The sequence below is a fragment of the Prinia subflava genome, chromosome 15 (assembly GCF_021018805.1).
Source record: "Prinia subflava isolate CZ2003 ecotype Zambia chromosome 15, Cam_Psub_1.2, whole genome shotgun sequence".
Classification (NCBI taxonomy): domain Eukaryota; kingdom Metazoa; phylum Chordata; class Aves; order Passeriformes; family Cisticolidae; genus Prinia; species Prinia subflava.
Genome location: NC_086261.1, coordinates 6,378,699 through 6,396,183, shown reverse-complemented (window position 1 = coordinate 6,396,183; position 17,485 = coordinate 6,378,699). Strand labels below are relative to the sequence as shown.

The 17,485-nt window shown below is 41.2% G+C and overlaps 1 protein-coding gene across 7 annotated transcripts in view; it reads right to left on the bottom strand.

Annotated features, from left to right (window-relative positions):
- AKAP13 (A-kinase anchoring protein 13) overlaps positions 1-17,485 on the bottom strand; it is a 205,516-nt gene that overhangs the window by 184,619 nt on the left and 3,412 nt on the right. For 6 of the 7 annotated variants that reach the window (XM_063412790.1, XM_063412788.1, XM_063412794.1 and 3 more), the window contains exon 2: positions 533-591. The exons of the other annotated variant lie outside the window; for it this stretch is intronic. The gene's annotated coding sequence lies outside the window, so the exon portion shown is untranslated. The remainder of the gene's footprint in view (positions 1-532; positions 592-17,485) is intronic. 7 annotated transcript variants of the gene reach the window in all.

Below are 17,485 nucleotides of genomic sequence, written 5' to 3'. Positions count from 1 at the left end.
CATTGTATTTGTTCATGTTCTCCCATCTTTTGGGCTAAAAAAAAATAAAATCCTCAAGCTTTTCATGATTTCTTCATATCAGAAGTTCCTGCTCCTTGAGGGAAGGAGGGAAGAGAAAAGGATGGAGGAAGAGCAACTATATCTAAAAACCTGGAAGCATGAAGGTTTCATTTCATAACAAAATGACATTAAGTGATAGCAACAAGTTTACTTTCCAGTGGAAAAAAATACAGATCATCTCTGGGAAAAAAAAAATGAATTGATGAGATTATGCAGTAATATACAGATATAATCTGTATTTCATTATTCTGCACCACGTCCACTCCATCTGATTAAATGAGTAAATGAGGACCTTATGTCATACTAGAGGCATTACCCCTACTTTTGTTTACAACATCTTTCTAGCCTTTAACCACAGCACACGCAGCACAGCTGGCTGGAAGCTCAACATTACAACCCAACATGCAAAAGAAGTTAAGATAGGGGAAGTGATTCTAAAAAAATCCACAGGAAAAAATCTTGCTTCACTTACCTAAGCAAAGTTGTCATTAGAGAGTTTTCCAGTAATAAAATCCAAGAAAAAAAAAAAGCCTGAAAGAACACAGAACAAGGCAAAAATTTTAGTACAAGAATATTACTCTCACTCATATTTTTTTCTCGGGAATTGGAAAAGCCAGTGATTCAAAGAAAAAGCAAACCCACTCCATTAGCTGCCTTTCTGCTAGTTATTTGTAACAAAAAGGTCTTCCTCAGACAGCGAATGTATCAGAAACAATAGGGCAGATTTTTCACCACTGCTGCCAGCATTATACCAGTGCAATTCCCCAAATGTCAATCACGTTGGGCTGCAATAAAACCAGCAGACGAGTCAGGCCTAAGGCAATTAGCTAAGCTGCCCCATTTAGATTTTCAGTCATCTCTCCCTCCCACTGAGCTGAATTATCAGAAAATTTGGACCAAGCTGTGGGGTGGGAATCGAGGAGTCACACATATTCACACACAGAGTAAGGCTGAAGATGGCCAGAAATAAAAATGCTGCTTATAAAAAAAATACTCAAACCAGCCCAAAGCTAATTGCAAAAGACTGAGGCAGAACAACACATACCAATATTAAGATTTCAGTATAGGCATAAAAATCCCAAGCAAAGTACAAGTTATTGGCAAAAATGACATATGGCCATGATAGGCTTCACCAAAATCACTGCTACCAAAAAAAACCAAAAGCTCATTGAGACTCATGAATGCAAACTGGAAAAAAAAAAAAAAGAAAAGAAAAGAAACCACACACCCAAACTAACTGAATATGGATGACTGCAAGCCTCCAAATCAAAGAGGGAGTTGACCACTGTTTAGGAGGAAGAAATCATTGCTTGTTCCAAGATTAAAAACTTATAATTCTGGCCCTGGCTGAAGCACTATCATTCACTAATCTGTTGCAATTTAGTCGGGCTGATCCCCTGCTCAGACAGACGGGGCATTATCAAAAGTTCCTCCATTCATTTCGCTTCCTGTTAGGCAGTGAAAGCCCCTTTTATACCCTCCTCCAGAGGCTGCTAAAGCCAGGGAAGACTTTCTGATAGAGAAGATAAGGTAGCTGGATTTATTCATGAGAGGAGGAAGGGAAGTTGTACAGGCTGATTACAGCTGCTCCAAAGCTGAAAACTAGAGGTTTGGAAAAGGAGGTAGAAGATGATGGATTTCTTATTAAATAAGCATTATACCACTACCATCATTGTTAGAAGTAGAATTAACTCTCCTGATATTCAACTATAGAATTGAGATTTTACTCTGAACTTGGCATCATCAAATATGCACATGTGGTTAAATGATTCAAAAATACACGCACAAGGCATAATGTGGTATATTTAAGGAGATTGAGTAAATAATTTTTTAAAAAATAGAATACCTAAGACCAAAGGATAAACTAGCCAGAGTCAGAGGGAAGACACCAGAAATGGTCTCCAGATTGAGACTGTTCACATATCATTTTCAGGGTCAGATCTTGTTCTTATTGTCGACATGAGCAGCCTCAGACTTCAATGGGGTAGGATGGTGATTTCCACATTACTTAACATGTGTCGGCAATTTTGAACAGTTGCTCTGCAGACTCTTAGAGCAAATCAAGCAAAACCTCACCAGTGAGAGCCCAGTACAGTACTTGGCGGACGAAAAGCTGCCTGCAAACTCTATCAAGTCTCTGAAAAACATTCCCCAATGAATGCTCAAACAATCTGGTATAGTTAGAACAGTTTTTAAACGCAACAAGATGGAAATGCAAACAAAAACACATTTCTCAAGTTTAAAGGGGTCAAGCCAAAGCAGCAAAGCTCTACCAGAAGTTAGGGCTAACAATGATGGTTACAGGGGTAAACCCTGCCTCTTCCTTCCCCTCTCCCAGACTATTCTTCTGCAAATGAAGGAGTAAAATAAACAAGAATCAAAACATCCACAGCAGAAAATCATAAGCAGCTTTAAAAGAAAGAAATTAACTCAGCTATACCTCATCATTATTCCATCCAGTTCAAATACAAATCAAGCCTTTAAGTGTATTCCCCTCTGACAACACTAAATGAGATAAATACAAGCAAAAATTATATATATTTTAATACACTATTATGTGACTGGGAAAACTTAAAGGCACCAGTTTGAATTAGAAGAGGATGGAGTGTAAATCTCTGTTGGGCAGAAAGAGGGAATAACCAAACCTAGAACAACATGAAGACCCAACAGAGATGGTTCACAGGTCACCACAGGGAGGGTGAAGTATCAATAGTACTTATGTAAATGGGGACAAGGCTGACAAATTAACTCTTGCCTTGCAGAATACCCACATGCAATCAAAAAGCATTGAGCTACAACACAATCCAGAGCTTACTTTGATCCACCTCCTCCTTCAGGTTATTTCATACGTACACTAGACAAAACTTGAGCACAAAATGTACAGATCAGTTTGCTCAGTGGTCACGTAATCAAAGGGATCAAAGAATCAGGGAATGAGGAGGCAGCAGCCTCTTTCTGTTCTCACCCCAGCCTGCATCTCTTCAGACACATCACTTCAGGCAAAGCTCAGCTGGCACTCGCTCTCCCCACTTCGTGCTGCAGTGGGATCTTGCCTGTTGTAACCACCAACTTCAATCATAAACTACAGCAAACTCTGCAAACACTCAGATTAATGGCTACCTCAGAAAAAGCTGCCAAGTCTCAGATTCCCCACATAATAAATAAGGTACTATTGCTCCCCTATCTTCACAGAGACTTTGCAACACAAATCTGAAGGGACAACGAACTGTTATAAATCTCCAATGCACAAAAGCAATTTTACATGTTGATTTGCAGTTTTACACTATGAATAAGGACAAATTCAACAAAGCACAAAGGGTGTTTCCTACAGTGGGAATGTCGTAATGGGATGACAAGACATAGCCTGCTTGTTCTGCATGTTTGGTAAGATTGTTGGGTCTTTCTTGTCACAAAACAACTCTTGTTACACCAATATTTAATTAAACACAAGCAAAAGTCCACCCAAAATATCCCACTCGTTTTCAGGTCCAAGGAACCCACATTGGCAAGTCAGAGCTGATACTGCACCATATGGAAATGAACAGGCATGAAGATTTTTCTTGGTCTTTTCAGCTTAATAAAGACCCAACTGCAGCAATATTACAGCTGATGCAGAGAAGTCAGACCAAGTCTGAACCTCTTCCCACTCAAGCTGACAAAACACAAGAACACCACAACCACAGGCCCAGGCCCACTGGTAGAGAACTGGATACAACTCGTTCTGTTCAGTGAAAACATGACTTTACACATACGACAATTTCAGACAAGCCAAAAAAAGAACAGGTTTATTTGGCTCTTACATTTCACTGCCCTCCTTCTGCAAAGTCAAAGCTGGTTGTTGTGATGATGCCAGGGTTTGGAGGTCGGTTTGGGATTTTTTATATCCCCAAAACCTAAAAGCTCCTACTTCTAAAGACCACCTTATGTTTCTCACAGGCCTGGGTATGGATATACAGATGCCCACTTTTTAGCATCTGTACTGTCAGTAGTTACACTCAGAATAGCTGTGACTGAAGGCAATGGAAGATTTCAATAGTAGTTTCATTGCCACACAAGGCTGCAATTCCAGATTTCTGCACACATTGTGAGGGGCATGTGGCATTACCAGCAGCTGGAGCTCAGCACGTTCCGGGCAGCTCTGTGGTAACAACATTTATACTGTTAAAGGTGGGCAGAGAAGAAAATCAGCAAAGGAATCCAAAATTCAGAGAGCAAACCCTGCACATGCAAATCAGGCTTTGCAAACTCATGATACACGGAAAGAGGAAGGATTTTCCAGCTCATCCCCAAGCACACGCACGGCGGTGCCAGGAAGGTTACAGGACTGCCAGAGCATGCACAGGAGAAGGTTTGTCTGCAAACAGAATAAACAGCCTTGACTAAATTCTTGTAACCAATAAAGCAACAATCCTCAACTGAGAAAACAGCATCTCCCAGCTCCCTGCCTAATCCTCAACCCCTGCTTCTTGAGCTGGCTTTAGATTTTTAAGTCTTCCATTTTTCTTCAGAAGCAGAAGACAAATGGATGCCGGTTCTGCAGACATCCTGGTTGCAAGGCTTTCATTTGCCTTTTAAAGACCATCAGTACTCAGAAGTGAGTTAGCACTAATGAGCTTTCATCAGCAAGTCTGCAAACATTAATACATGTGAGTAGGCATGCTAAATCCACTCAAATTACCTATCTGCAAGGCTCTCCTCCAGCCCGGACTGGACTTCCAGCCAAGGAATGATGAAACCTGGAAGGTAACTATGGATTTTCTCTCATCTGCATCTCTCTGTTAAGCTACTCAGTGATGCTAAGCAGATGCATTTTGAATGTGCTGCTTCATCTCATGTAAAGGGGGAGAAAAGGAAAAAAATCAAAATAGTACTTATCTGAAAAAAAGCAAATATTTTAAGCTAAGTACTGCTACTGTTTGTAGAATGGCCTGTAAGAGAGATATAGCTGAAATTCCTTTAAATACATATGTTCAATTTTTAAACTGCAAACAAGTCAATCTGACAAACCAGCTCAGTTAGGATTGCTCCAACAAAGCCCAGGGTCTTGCCCCCCACCCTTTTCCTAAGTGAGCCAGCACAAGTTTCTGGCAAAGGCACTGGTGTGTGAGATTTTAACATTCCCCTTTCCATAAACAGTCATACATCAAGCTCTAAAAATTTGCTTCACAGAAACATTTGTACTAGTAAAACTCAATTATTCTAATATTTGTATGACACATGCAGGAGGGATACATAAAAAGGTTATGGTGAGCTCATTTAAGAATTTAAACAAGAACTTGATAAAAAGGTTTTGAATTATTCACTCAGCTCCGCTATTAAATCAAGCTTCCAAAGGAGTCTTTAAACAACAGCCCAGAAGATGCTGTATTTATAACAAAAAGGCAGCACTGAAGCCATCACATTCTCTCACAGCACAAACCATTCATAATTACAGTGTAAATGCACACAGGCACAGTATCATGCCTTGGTCACAACCCTGCCAGATTAACTGAACACTTTAAACATTTATACAAATATTCCTGTCTGGAGAGGCAGCATCACTTCTGTTTAAATATCTTAAGTGCTGCTTTTTAGGCTAAGAAAGAGCAACTTCTTCAAAAACATCTGAAGCTGAAACACTCAGGAACAGTACTAAGCAAGAGAAAGACAATCTTTTACAGGTATTTATTTACTTTTATACCAGTCCATTTGGGCTGACAACAAGTATTTTGCTATGCCCCCCAAAGCTTCACAGCCAAACTGAAGGCATCACCATGCACCTCAGTTACAAACTTCCATGCTAAGTTTACACACAGCACAGCAATTTCCTAAATACTTGTTGTTCACACACACACCAAATCTTTTTTCCAAACCTCAGAGCCCACTTGAAATAATGGCCATCTCTAGAGGCAGGAAAAACAGTGCTTGGAAGGGATTAACATCTCTGGTACACACATCCTCTCACCACCTGCTTCCTTTCTCCCCATCCCTTTTTCTTCCACCTCACAGGCTGCTCTTGGTAGTTCAGCTCAATGAACATGAGCCAAGATTTCCTCTTAAAATAACTACTCCAAGGCCATTTCAGCTATGAGCATCACCCACAGAAATGTTCCCATTTGCATATCATCTTCTCCCCTTCATCAGTCTGTTCCCAAATGAACTCACGGGCTGGTGATACGAGGTCATGAAGTTGTGGAAAAAGAAGCAGGATACCCTCCCACTGCATCCAGCCATGCCCCCAGAGCAAGGGCAGGATGAGTCAGTCTCCCAATATAGTTGGTTTCAGGCATTTTTGGCAGCATTATTTTAATGACAGTATTTCGTTTCCTTCAGCCATCTCATTGAGATGGCTCAAGTTAAGTATTAATGAAGTGCCTGAACACCCTCACTGTCTGGGGGAGACATGGGGTGTCACCTAACCAGCTGCTCAAAATTCACACTTAGCTGCTCTGGTCATCAACACAATCAAAAAAAGGATTTTTGCATCACACGAGCTAAGGAAAGATTTGGGTGTGAGAAGCATGAGGCAAAACTACCACAGTAACAAATACCACTGAGCCCTGAGCAGAACCAGCAGCACATCAGTTAAGACAACCATAATCCATTAAAAACAAATAAACAACTAAGAGTATCTGGCCCTTTCTGAAGAAATGGGGGTTTGGATGGTTTTGTTTTGCTGTTACAAAGCCAAGCCATTGCAGCAGTGCCAGCAACACATCTCCTGAAACGTTTTTATGTTTTTCAAACCTTTAAATTCAAATCTGCTTATGTACTTTCCTTCACACTTACATCCCATCTCTTCACCCATATGTTCTTACAAATCTATCTTTTTGAACCACTGGTTTTCCTGGCTATGGGTAAGGCTCAACATCTGAACCACTGCAAACGTAATTATGGCAAAATACCTTGGCTATTTGTAGACTTCCTGTTCATCAAATAGTATTAGTGTATCTTTGCCTTGAGCAATTATTTACAGAGCTGGAAATCCTGAAGCAACACTGGAGATCACAGCAGCATTCTGCTGTCCCACCCCTCCATTATGCAATGATGCTTTGTATTAGCTTTTGGAACTACTCAGAGGGGAAAATAAAATCATCAGAATAATTCTTTATATATCTATCCAATGAAAAGGAGAGGGAAAAAATGTAATTCGTTTCAAACTCTGCATTAGCCTACTCCAGTTGAGACTGGGAGGCACTTTACACTTCAGCTCAACTGGCAGCTCAAATTCAACTTCAGGCTCCAACGCAAGCTTTAAGTCAAATTCCTCAGAAGAGTAAAACCCTTATTAGCCTGTCTTCACTGTAATTTTAATCTTACTTAATTCTGAGTATGTAATTTATGTTAAGAATAGCCCACTTTTTTCAGAACGGGATATACTGCAGGCAGAATTAGTCCCTGGCAAGCACAGTTAAAGTTTCCCTTAAAGAAATAATTTTTTACATATTGACAGCAAAAGAAAAAAACACTGAAAGCTTAAAAAAAAAAGTTTTCATAAATGTATCACAGATGGCTGTATTAATTCACTTAGTATATCCCTAAACCATCAAAACTCAACCATGCAGCCTCACTTCAAACCAATGTTGTGCTAGAAAGATGTTTCATCTATCTAAATACTGACACTTCTTTTTTACCACATGCACAAGGGGTGAGAGACGGGATAAAAATATTTGGTATTCCTCCATTTAAAAAGAAACAAGAGCTCCTTTTTCTTCTCCCATCCATTTTTCCCATTTTATGATAAAAAAAAAAAACCACACATCACCATGAAAACACCTTGTAAGGACATCTCAATTTCAAGTTCCACCAACAGGACAAAACTAATAACAATTTCTCTCGCTGAAATGAAAACATCTTCAAAGCACTGTCTGAAGTTTATAAAGTAAGTTTTAGAGTCCAAACTGTCAATGAACCTGGTACACAACACCCACCCATACCAACACAAGCAGTATTTACATCCTGTAGCCAACCTAAAGCTCTGAAGCCCCAGTTACTATCTCTCCCAATCACAAAACATTCACTATGTATTTCCTGCATGACTTGCATGGTTACCTAGGTTTTGGGGTTTTGTTTGCATTTTTTTTTTATGCCCACAAAGTAAAAATCTACTAAGATCTCCTATCCAAGCTCAGAGGAATTCCAGTCAGGGTGAATTACCAAGGTTGTTTCCCACCCTCCTTCTCCACTTGCTGCTGCAGTTTTGTGTTGTCCCTCTGCCTCCCACTCCTCTTTAAGAGGTAAAAAAATAGTTCAGCCCCTATCACCCATCCCCACACCTGCAAACCAACAAATCCCTTCTAGTGAAGCTTACACCCTGCCACAGTCTATTTGTATAATGCGAATGGGAGAGACAGGGAGTAGTTCAGCATTTGCCAAGTGAGTGATTTGAGAGTGAAATGCAAGAGATGCACACCCAGAGGAGCTGGACTGTGCCAAGAGCAGGAGCTCAGGTCTGTCCCACGTCTCACGCTGGCATCAGAACACCAGAAATCTGAATGACTTGTGCTAAAATACCCACTATGGGGAAAAAAATTCCTCATTCCCTTTACCCTCTAGATTTTCCTCCATTTTGTGAGATGCAGACATGGAAAAGTTAAGGAGAGGGTTTGCAGGACTGTGCTGGAAGCAGGAGCTGTGTGAGGAAAGAGAACCAGAGAGGCCCTGGACAGATGTTTCCATTCACCAACGCTGCCAAGGAGCAGGGAATGCTGAGTTCACTACCTTGGCGTTATTTACATTTCACAACATCCAGCAATGACCATGCCACAAGCAGTTTAGGAAAGGAAAATACCATGCAGCCAAAGAGCGTTTTATCATCGTCTTCATTAAAATGGTGAAAATTAAAACTTTTTCTAGTCCAGTTCTGAAACTTTACCTGCTTTTATTTTGCCAATGAAACAGGACACAACTATCCCAAGCCTCATCCACTTTAATTACCAGCCACTGCCCTTTTGCACACATGAATGCTTCTGGGGTATCAGAGATGGTTAACTGTGCCACTCCTGAACCACCTAGACATTTTCTTTGCATTTTCCAAAATAAACTGATATTTGATCTAGCATTGAGGACAGTTTCTCCTTCAGCAACCATGCCACAAACCAAATGCTCCAAAGACCAAACCTGAAAATATCCTTGGTGGAAGGGTGCGTTTCAGAGCCATTCATCCAAACCCCAATCCTGAGACCCAACATGTTTGATAATGAGCTGCCAGATCCAGTTTGGCAACTAGAACAGCTACTCCAAGTGCTGCCCCATCCACCCCAACACACTGGAGCCTTAGACATGGACCACATGCAACAATGTGCTCTGCACATCCCAAGGTGCTCTGTGCAGCAAGTGATAGGAAGGGTGATGGGGGAAAGAGTTTTCATACCATTATGATTCTCCAAGTCCTCTCTGAGCCAATAGCAGAAGGACAGAGAAAATAAAAAGGCCAGTATTACCCATTTCTATAAATGTCAGTATTTTCTGGAGCTTTCAAAGGGGTTCTGTATCTCAGCAGAGACACTGTATCATGTTTCTCAAAGTTTGATGCTGGTGAACACTGCCCAGACAGGGCAACTTTACTGGGAATGAATGCAAGGCTCCCCTCCTGCCACTGCCACAACGGGACACCTTCCTTCCCAAAGTAAACCAGACACTAATGCTATTTATAGATCCTGTTGCAGAACCAGACAGGCTTCCCAGCCACTATTCATCAACGTGCAAATAGGTTTTATTTCACGGCAGGCAGAAGAGATTTGAAAGAAAAAGTCCTGAAGTTACGTCTCATTTTTTGAAAGAAATAAATATATGAAGATCAGTGGGAAATTCAACACAGAACAGTAACACCTGCAAATAAAGGCCTATCACAAATTCTATGGAGAACACTTCCTTTTTCAAAAAATTGGCAATTTCAAATTACTTCCTAAAGGATTACTAAAGGAAAGTAAACCTGCTGTGGAAAAGGCAGCCAGCTGATGTACCAAGGGGCAGACCTCCTGAAGAACATCACTATCAGTCCTCCATATCCAGAAGAAAGGCACGGAATGTAACTGTGAAATCTTCCTTACTTTGCAGAAAAAAAGGACTACAGTTTCCAGAGACACGGAGATGAACAACACTCACCAGCACTACTTTGGAACATTAACACAGCAGACTCCACCGACTTGTCTTCCTATGTCTTTGGGGTTTCAGTGGGAACTACAGCTTTGTTCTTACAAGCACTTTTCATGGAAGCACCTTTGCATTTAAAATCAACTGTAAAAGCATCTGCTATTCAGATAAAGCACCCACAAGCACTTAATTTCATACACAACAAGTTTTACAAAGCTCTCAAAAGAGCCCAAGGACATTTGGAAGGATAGATGCAAGTTAAGAATGAGTCTCAGCATATTATCAACCAAAAAAAAAATCTATTCTTAGATATCTCCCTTTGGTGATTGCTGTAATCTTCCTTTTTTTTTCCTCCTACTCCTTTGAGAAAGTAAGTTGTTTGGTTATTCGAAAAAAAAAATGGAAGAACCTGTTTTGCAAGGCATACAAACAAAGCAGTATCTTCCAAAAAAAGAAAAGCTCATTCAAAAGTATGTAAATATTGGGGCTGGTAACACAAACAATAAAACCACAGGAAACACAAGAAATTAAGAATAGTTCAGGACTCATTCGATTTCCTGGCTGCTGGATATATAAGCGCTTTTCTGGGTTGGATGTATGAGACAAAATTTATTTGCTGAACAACAGGCAGACATCAGGCAGTTAGCACAGATAATTTAAAGAGGCAATGGGAAACGAGTGTCTGTTCTGATCCTGACTCTGCTCCCTGGCAGGACAAGGACACTGACCAAGGCAGCTACACCCAGAACGTGCCACATCAAGCACCAGGGGTTCAGCATCCTGCACTAAGCAGTAAATCCAAGTTTGCTTAAACCACAGAGAAGGCAGAAAACAGGATTACTCCTGTCTCATCACAGGATGCTGCTGAGTGCCCAGTACACACTCAAAAGGCAGCTCTTCAACAAGGGCCAGCTGGAAGCTGAGCACGAAGCAGAGGTGACAATTAGTTCCCAATGTGCAGGGTGGTCCCTGCCATCGCCACCCTGCTCTCCCTGGCTGGAAGGCACACTCCCAGTGCCTGACACTGCATTCCCCAGCTCGGGCGTATGCCCGAATTCCTCACTGCTGCTAGGCTTTCATCTAGCAGCATCCCAACAGTTCTTTCTCTCCTCTCCATCATAAGCATTTTTTTCCCAACCAGCCAGAAGCAACAAGGTCTCAAGTACACAGAGCTGCACATCTCTTGTGTGGGAATTTGAAATGCTGCTCTTCAGCATCACAGCCACATTACCACAACCACACTTCAACAGCTCCTATTCCTCAGCCAGCTTCCATCAAATGTCAAAGCAAGTCTCCATCCCTGAGGTATCCAGTGGCTTACACTTATCTAAGAATCAAAAAAAGCCCTGCAAAGAAAACAATTTATTTCCTCACTGCAAACACCAAGTGATGTACTTATCCAAAGAAAAACTTCAACAAGACTTAGAGCTCATTTCCTCCAAAATGGCCTCGTTTTCTCTTGGCACTGAGATATCACAAGCCCCAGGTATTTATGCAAACAGCATTATTCTTTCTTAATTAATATCAGTAGGACTGATCAGACTAGATTTTTAGTAAAAATTGGCAAAGACTTTACAAATTAGTTCTGGGGCGGGGAGAGAAGTGGGAAAATTAGGACTCCCCTAAGCAGAGTATTAAAAAGCTTGGTAAGTTTATACTCACTCGATGCATTTTATCATAATGCTTAATCTTTTTATATAGTGCAATTGTACAGTAACTGTTTGACTGCCATTTATCTGCCCTCTCACAGTATTAATTGATATCATAGAGGGGATGGGTCCTGCAAATAATCCAGCAAAGAAAGGGTAAAAAGCACACTCATGTTTTGTAGCTTCAGGAAGATGTATACATTTTCAAGCACTTTCCTTGCCACAGATCCTCCATATTCCTCAAGTAGTTTTTAATTTTCATTTCAAAACTTGCTCTCCACATACTCAAGTGTTTTCTATGCCCGCCGTAAGCTGTTGCTGGGATAGGATCTCTTACTAGTCTCAAGGAACCCGATGACTTCTGAACTTTGAGATTATAAAGCAAGAAAGTTACTGAACACTCACATGCAAGTCGATTGGCTAAGAAAAAGTAGCACAAAGTCCTGCCAAAATCCTGGGTAATCTGATAAAGCAAAAACCAGGGAGGTCTAAGCACTAAACCCCGCGGTTTAAGTAGAGCCAATTCCAGCTGCAGAAGGAAGAACATCACATTCAGCAGAACACCTCTTCTCCTGAAATGCCATCTGAAAAGACAACATTTTACCACCTTACCACCCAGAGGTAAATCGCAAAATTCCTAGGACACAGAAAAATGTGTGGGACCGACAGGCAAATTTCCTAACAAACACAACTTGAAACTGAGTGGAAGGAGGGAGAAAGAAACGTACGAGACCTGCATGACACAAAGCCAGTTAGCACTTAAGTACTTCTTTAATTCTCCCACTTTCAATGCACTCCACAAACAATCCTCTTAACTTCCATGCAAACATATTTACCCTCCACAGTTTTAAGTTGTAAGCTCTTCACCCAACGGTGTAGTTCTTTTTCTAGATTAATACACTGCCCATGAAAACAGGGACCAAAGCCCTGTTTTAACTATGGGACAGCTCTCAAGAAACCTGCTCCCATCACCTCACTCCCATCAACATCTTGCAGAGGGACATGAAAGGCACCCACTGAAGAAAATACTTTTATAAGCTGGTTAAAAGCATTTTATGCTAGTTAAGTGCTCAAATCCCAGCCTCTATGCTACACACACACTCTTCTTTGGGTGACATAACCAAAAGACTCGTCCAAAATTAATCAGTAGCTCTAGCCAGGGTGGAAAAGCAGCTCCAAATTTTGGAGACTCCCAAGCCCCCACTGCACAAATGGATTCACACTCCTGTGCCCAATTCAGCAGGAGCCACCAGCACCCAAATGCAGCCACACAGGGGGCACCAACATAACCATAACCTCCAGCATCCTCCCATAATGGGGCTGAGGACAAAAGTGTATGTATTTTCCTGCTGGCATCTGCACTACAATAGAGAAAAACCTGCAGTCAACAAATGTGCAGCAACATTTCACCTTGAATCACAAAAAAGTGTAAAGAGACACCTGGACCTTGTGAAATGAATGTTTATTACACAAAGGCCTTCTTTTATGACAGTACATATAAAAAGGGTTTCGTCTATTTCTCTACCCAGCTGAGACAACCTACTTTCTCTGCAGCTGCTAGAAGAGAAACTATAAACATTTACATTTAATGCAACAAAAGGTTTGCTCACCACCTCTTGTGCTCCACTGTGCTCTCAGACGATGATCACTCATCATAAAAATGGGTGGAGTGGCTGCAAAACACTCAGTGATGGAAAAACTGACTCCCATGTTCAAGAGAGGTTCCTGCAAAGGCTGAAAACCCCACTGAAATGGAGTGTTGTCATCACTCCCAGGATGGGAAATCTTTGGGCTATGGATGCAAACACATCTGCTACACAGAACGAGAAGCAGCCTGTTTTACTTTATCTCAGAATCGCCCTCTGCACCAACTCAAAGACCTTCAGATCACACTACAGAAACTGTTTCAATATAGGCCACAGGTAAACTCAATCAGCTCCAGTTTGATTTTAGACAATTAAAAACCAGCACTTCCAAGTACAAAGTGCAGACTTGAAGATGTCCAGTGCCATCAGCAATGCAGCCTTGCTGCTGCAGTAAAAGATTTATGGTAACAGGGAACAAAACAACAGAATTCATCACGTAACACCAGAGGTACATCACGTAAACCTCACTCCTCGGCTGACTCACTAATGATATTAACTCAAAAAAAGTCCCAGTTTTGCTGCCATCTTATTTGTGGGTTCAGCAATTAGGAAGCACGCTGTGCACAAGCTCATGAGCCAAAAGAAATTAGTCTGTGTAAGAGTCAAACATGGTCATCCTGTCCTCCCCTTCCCCCCAAAATAAATCATTTCCCCCCTTCCTTTAACACCTGCTTCCTCCATCCAAGCATTCATTGTCCCACTGCTATTATGGGACCAAAGGCTTCAGCATCCCAGAGGAAACTCAGGAGGGAAAATAGTGTGTGTGAAGTGACCAAGACTCATTCCCTCCAGCAATCTCACTCCTACCATCCCTTATTTTCCTTCTTTTCCTACCGACAGCAAATTTCAAGATTTGGCAGGGTGTTGATAGCCACACGTGCTGGGAAGCCCCATATCCCACACATCCTGGTACTGAACCCCACAGTGTCCACAGTCCAAAGTGTGGACTTTTCTCGTTCTCACACCTCCCCATGAACCCACAACCAACACCACGGGGCAGGAAACAAGGCCAGACAAGCCATGGCCTGACCCAACACAGTTTGTTGTATTGTTGCCCTGAAGGGAGAGACTTCACACAAGCAGCCACTCTGTGTATCCCTAAAAAGTGGCAGAAGCAGAGCAACATGAGGAACATGGCAAAAGGAGCTTTTGGGCAAACCCATGCTCAACATCAACTTCCACCAGGAGATTTTTAAGTGCAGCAGGTCGCTGTGCACACTCACACTCCTGGTTTGATCTTCCTTATGCTGAGAACAGGGATACCTGCAAGAACACGAAGAGTCTGCCAGCATCCATGCGTGACACATGCCAGGTGTGTTAATCCATGGAAAAAAAAGGGTGAGTCAGTAGTTTGAGCCTGAAGACAGTCCGGTTTAGAATAACTGCTCCGTGCCAGAATCTTTGTTTGTAATGGTTTTCCTGAGTGCAGCATTCAGACTTACAGAACAGTTACACCACTGAGGACAGAGACACACTGGGAGAAAGATTTACTTTCCCAAGTAACTTTGCCAGAAACCTCAGATATGGTTTAGATGAAGATACAAATATGTCACAGATTTTAACATAACTTGCTGCTCCAGTTTGCATTAGTCATGGGTGATAAAAAGCACAGAGGACTCAAACGTGACACATTGGGCACTTTCGCTCCACACAAAGTTGTGATCGTCATCAAATGACCTTGAAGATGACCACCTTAAATCACACTCACAGAGAAAAAACTGTCACCAAAATTCAGCCTCATTTTTAAATAAATAATTCGTAGCTTATTTTCTTTTCCCTTGCTCTCAGAAATAAAATCTGAAGGAGCTGCTACAAAGAAAATCCTTAAATCCTTCCTTTTACAGTGGATCAGGCTAATCTCAGCAGTGCTGCCACGCTGTAAATAACATCTCACATTAAAAAACAATTTGAGGAGATCTCTCACTGTGTATTTTGCAAATGTAACATTAAGGCAAAAACAGTTCAGCAACGGGACTAACCGGAAAATTAGATCAGCCACCTGAAAGTAGCCAAAAAATACAAAAAGAGGCTAGAAGCAGTCAGAAGTTGTGGCAAATTTTGTATAGTCTATTAGAAAACTTTACAAGTGCTTGAAACAAGGACACAATGGATCAGCTGCAACTACCTGTGCTCATGCATTTTAAATATTATCTCAGAAGAGCAGCTCCACAGAATCCAATGAGCCATCAGTCTCCACCCCATGATTTCCAAGGAAATTGAAAGGTGACCCCATGAAAGGACCAAACCTACAAGAAAGTAGTGACAGTTCAGTCACCACACTGACTGAACAAAAAACTATGACCAGTTTTGAAAAGACAAGGGCAGTCAAACAGGAAAATTATTTATCATGTACAACTTACGAAATCACAAAAATAAAAAGATAAATTTGACTGAAGAGATTGGATCATCTTGAATATGAAAGTGAATTCACAGTCTCTATAAGGGGAAGGAGATTCAAGAAAAATCCAAGTGCTCCAAGAGAATTAACTTTGCCAAGAGAACCTGTGCTACAGAATTACAAATTCAATGGTGAAGAAGCACCATTCTGGATTCTGCAGCCAAGGCCACAATCAAGGTCCTTCACCAACCATGAGAGCCCCTAAGGCAGACCTCACCCAGAGGCACCAAACCCAACCTCACACCCAAAATACACTTGGAATATACTGTATTTCCAGCCCTCAACACCAGTGCTATAGAAGGTGCTGACACTAGATTCTGGGGTAATTTTTTCTTATGTTTTCTCCAATCCTAGATTAAATATTTGAGCATTTGGACTGTGAGAACTTCATCACTATGCCAACAAAGAATTAACCTTTTTCTCATCCATATTACAAACTATCCATTAAACTCTTCTACATCAGATTTTTAGGTTTCTTTTGAATACATGTAAATCAGCCCTGTTAGACTGCCTGACTATGTCACAACATATGATCCATTACAGCTACAACAAAACTAAAGCTTATTTTTCCCAAGCTATCACACTTTGTACTTTTTAAGGATTGTTGACTACTTAAAAGTATTTGTGACTGCACTTTCTTCCCGTGTTCCTCAACAACCTAGCAGCCTATCTAAAACGGTTATAAAGAAAACTTCTTAAAAATTATTAAAGTGGCAGAACTTATTTGCAGAGATTTCTCTTCGCTCTCAACAGATATAACTGCTGTCTTACAGAACTTAAAAATTAAACACTTTGACTTTTAACTCACTGGCTTATCTCAGAAACATCTATCTCCCATGTCATCTTCACATGCTATAAAACAGGGATGGGCACCACAGTCAAATGCCTTCTTTGCAATTGGAAAAGCACTTCCAAGAGTTTAGGTTTCTCCTGTTGGAAGCATCCAACCCCCTGCCAGAGCAGTTGCTGGCAATAAAGGAACATGAGTCAGGTAACTGATGCAGGTACGGAATGCACTTTTTTTCTTAATTGACACAAGTTGAATTGTACATACGAAAAACAACAATATATTCTTAACTTTGATCCATTTCCCAGTCTGGTTTGCTGAACAGACCCAAAAACCCCAGTAAGGCCCAGCTGGGGAACTGGAAGAGGCTGCTTACGCTACACCAACACACGAAAGAGATGAGATGACAAAATTGCAGTTCAAGTTTAGCACGATACTGAAACTTTTACCTACTCCATGTCTCCACCAGCCGTCTCAAGGACAATAAACTCTTTACAGGATTTGTGGCGTCGCTGCTGATTTGTTATGCAGACATTATGAGAGGAGTCACCCTGTTTCCCGGACAAAGCACTATAAATATATAGAGGTATATCCTTCTGAAAAAGATCTGTATAGCTTCACTGCAGCAACAAGTTCCCAGCATAGCTGCTTTTCCTGGAGCACTGCCATCATATTTTCTTATCAGTAACTGAAGTAACTAACCAGCTAACTCCCAGTGATGGGCTTTGCCTTCTAGATCTGCATAAAGGTCATTTGCAAAGGGAAAAAGGCTGGCTTGATAAATAAATAAATAAAAAGAAGCCATTGTGCCACATCCACGGCTTTGTTTCCAAAAGCCACTAAGAAGTGTAATGCCAGGCTGAAGTGTCTG